Raw genomic sequence first — 4,203 nt, 5'->3', positions numbered from 1 at the left:
GGAATTCCAAGGATGCCATATTGGCCTATCCAAGCTTAATTTCTATGCTCTGCAGAGATGCCGGAGTGAAGATGGGAATAACAGAGTATATCTCAGTTGAGAGGCCAATCATTAGAATATCAATGGATAGACAACAGCTGCAGGATGATCCAATCAAGAGGAGAGCACAGGAAGTCCTCCCAGAACTTCCTCAATTCGAATATTGGGAACATCTTGAGGCATCTATTTCCAAATTGCAAGAAGCTATGAACCAAATAAAGGAAGAACAGAACAATCAAAGTAGCATGCTTTGCAAATTGCTTAAGGAACAAGAAGAGCAAGGGCGTGATTTAAGGGAGCTGAAGCGCCAGAAATTAATCCTTGAAGGACCAAGCACCCCACAGATCAGAGGAACATCTACTTCTCAAAACACAGGTTGTTGAGTTCTAATTTTAGCTTTAACTCTGTGATAGTGTTATTATAGAAATTTACCTTAGGAGATATATATAGTAGTAGTAGTAGTAATTAGTATATCTATTCTGGTTTTATTCCCAATTAAGTTATAATTTATTTTTCTCATCATCATCAGACATCAATAAAATAGTAGATAATTAGAATAAAGAAGTAATTTATTTTTTCGAGTTCTTAATAATAAAAATTATAATTAACTATATGTGGTGGCAATACTTTTTGTTCTTTGAATGAATGCTTGAACAGTGCATAATTTTTATCTTGAATTTTATGAATATTGGCTCCTGAAAGAATGAGGAACACGAAAAATATTATTGATGATCTGAAAAATCATGAATTTGATTCTTGAAGCAAGAAAAAACAGTGAAAAAAAATATTACAAGGAATCATTGGATCAAGAAAAGGAATAAGAGCCAACAGCCCTTAAAACCAGAAGGCAAGGGTGAAAAGGATCCAAGGCTTTGAGCATCAGTGGATAGGAGGGCCCAAGGAAATAGTTCCAGGCCTAAGCGGCTAAATCAAGCTGTCCCTAACCATATGCTTGTGGCATGCAGGTCCAAGTGAATAACTTGAGACTGGGTGGTTAAAGTCGTGATCCAAAGCAAAAAGAGTGTGCTTAAGAGCTCTGGACACCTCTAACTGGGGACTTTAGCAAAGCTGAGTCACAATAAAAAAAAAAGGTTCACCTAGTCATGTGTCTGTGGCATTTATGTATCCGGTAGTAATACTGGAAAACAAAGTGCTTAGGGCCACGGCCAAGACTCATAAAGTAACTGTGTTCAAGAATCAACATACTACACTAGGAGAATCAATAATACTATCTGAATTCTGAGTTTCTATGGATGCCAATCATTCTGAATTTCAAAGGATAAAGGGAGATGCCAAAACTGTTCAGAAACAAAAAGCTACAAGCCCCGCTCATCTAATAAGAATCTGAGCTCCACTCAAAAACTCTGAAATATTATTACTTCTTAATTTCTTTTCATCCTATTTTATTTATCTAGTTGCTTGAAGACAAGCAACAGTTTAAGTTTGGTGTTGTGATGAGCGGATATTTTATACGCTTTTTGGGGGTAATTTCATGTAGATTTTAGCATGTTTTAATTAGTTTTTAGTAGAATATTATTAGTTTTTAGGCAAAAATCATATTTCTAGACTTTACTATGAGTTTGTGTGTTTTTCTGTGATTTCAGGTATTTTCTGGCTGAAATTGAGGGAGCTGAGCAAAAATCTGAGTTAGGCTGAAAAAGGACTGCTGATGTTGCTGGATTCTGACCTCCCTGCACTCGAAATGGATTTTCTGGAGTTACAGGAGTCCAATTGGCGCGCTCTTAACGGCGTTGAAAAGTAGACATCCAGGGCTTTCCAGCAATATATAATAGTCCATACTTTGCGCGAAGATAGACGACGTAAACTGGCGTTCAACGCCAGTATCATGCTGCTGTCTGGCGTCCAGCGCCAGAAACAGGTTACAAGCTGGAGTTCAACGCCAGAAACAGGTTACAACCTGGCGTTGAACGCCCAAAACAGGCCCAGGCACGTGAGAAGCTTAAGTCTCAGCCCCAGCACATACCAAGTGGGCCCCAGAAGTGGATTTCTGCACTATCTATCATAGTTTACTCATTTTCTGTAAACCTAGGTTACTAGTTTACTATTTAAACAACTTTTAGAGATTTACTTTGTACCTCATGACATTTTCAGATCTGAATTTTATACACTTTGACGGCATGAGTCTCTAAACTCCATTGTTGGGGGTGAGGAGCTCTGCAGCGTCTCGATGAATTAATGTAATTGTTTCTGTTTCTCCTTTCAAACATGCGTGTTCCTATCTAAGATATTCATTTGCGCTTAATTATGGAGAAGGTGATGATCCGTGACACTCATCACCTTCCTCAATCCATGAACGTGTGCCTGATAAACACCTCCGTTCTACATCAGATTGAATGAGTATCTCTTAGCTTCCTTAATCAGAATCTTCGTGGTATAAGCTAGAACTGATGGCGGCCACTCTTGAGGATCCGGAAAGTCTAAACCTTGTCTGTGGTATTTCGAGTAGGATTCAAGGATTGAATGGCTGTGACGAGCTTCAAACTCGCGATTGCTAGGCGTGATGACAAACGCAAAAGGATCAATGGATCCTATTCCAACATGATCGAGAACCAACAGCTGATTAGCCGTGCTGTGACAGAGCATCTGGACCGTTTTCACTGAGAGGATGGGAGGTAGCCACTGACAATGGTGATTCCCTACATACAGCTTGTCATGGAAGGAGCATTGCATTTATGAAAGTGAGTAAGCATTATGTTGCAGGGATTCAGAGGACAAAGCATCTCCAAAAACCCCAACATATTCTCCATTACTGCACAACAAGTAACTATTTCACACTCTTTTATTTTTCTAATAATTCCAACTGATAATTTTAATTAATATCCTGACTAAGACTAATAAAATAAACATAGCTTGCTTCAAACTAATAATCTCCGTGGGATCAACCCTTACTCACGTAAGGTATTACTTGAACGACCCAGTGCACTTGCTGGTTAGTGGTACGAGATCATAAGAAATTTTGATTTTGATATTGGGATTAAGATTTCGTGCACCAACGATCATCCAAACTGCATCAAATCCAGACCTAGTCCTCGGCAAACCCATTACAAAGTCCATAGCAACTTTTTCCCACTTCTATTGTGGAATCTCAAAAGGCTGTAGCATTTCTGACGGTCTCTAGTGCTCTATCTTCACCTTCTGACACAAGTGAAGCTACATCACTCTTCATTCCAGGCCACCAAAACATTTTCTTCAAATCATGATACATTTTCGTACTTCCTAGATGAATAGAGAATCCGATGTTATGAGATTTCGACAACAATTCTTGCCTCAAACTCCCAACATCTGGCACATAAATCCTCCCTTTGTATCTCCATGATCCTTTGTCATCCTTAGTGAATTCTCCTTGCCTCTCTTTACCAATCAATTGGAACATTCTTTGAAGCACCTGCTCGTCTTGCTGGGCCCTCTGAATTTCTATCTTGAATGTACTTGAGATACGCAACTAATTCAAACAAGCTCTTCCATTAACTTTTCCAATGTCTAAGTTAAGCTTTGCAAACTTGTTTACCAATTTCTCCTCTTTAATCCTCATCCAAGTGACAGTCAAAGACTTCTTGCTCAAGGCATCTGCTACAACGTTAGCTTTTCTGGGGTGATAACTTAACTCAAAGTCGTAATCCTTCAATAGCTCTATCCATCTTCTTTGGCGCATGTTGAGCTCTTTATGATTGAAGATGTACTTGAGACTCTTATGATTAGAAAAGACTCGGAACTTTACTCGATATAAATAGTGCCTCCAAATCTTTAGCGCAAACACAAGCACTGCCAATTCCAAGTCATGGGTTGGGTAATTCACCTCATGTGGTCTTAGCTGACGCGAAGCATAAGCTACCATATTCCGGTGTTGCATTAAAGCACAATCCAAGCCTTTCAACAAGGTGTCGTAGTAAACTTCAAAGGTTCGTATGGTTCAGGTAAAATCAAGACTGGCACTGACGTTAATTTTTCTTTCAATGTCTGGAAACTTTTCTCGCATTCAGATGTCTATACAAATGGAATATCTTTATGAGTTAACGTAGTCATCGGCAACACGATTTGTAAAAATCCATGGATGAATCTTTGGTAAGACCCAACTAATCCCAAGAAGCTCCTAACCTCAGTCACTGACATCGGTCTTCCCCATTCCATTATCGCCTCAACCTT

Source organism: Arachis stenosperma, chromosome 5, assembly GCF_014773155.1.
Source record: "Arachis stenosperma cultivar V10309 chromosome 5, arast.V10309.gnm1.PFL2, whole genome shotgun sequence".
In the NCBI taxonomy this organism is placed as follows: domain Eukaryota; kingdom Viridiplantae; phylum Streptophyta; class Magnoliopsida; order Fabales; family Fabaceae; genus Arachis; species Arachis stenosperma.
Note: the sequence above shows the minus strand (reverse complement) of the source record.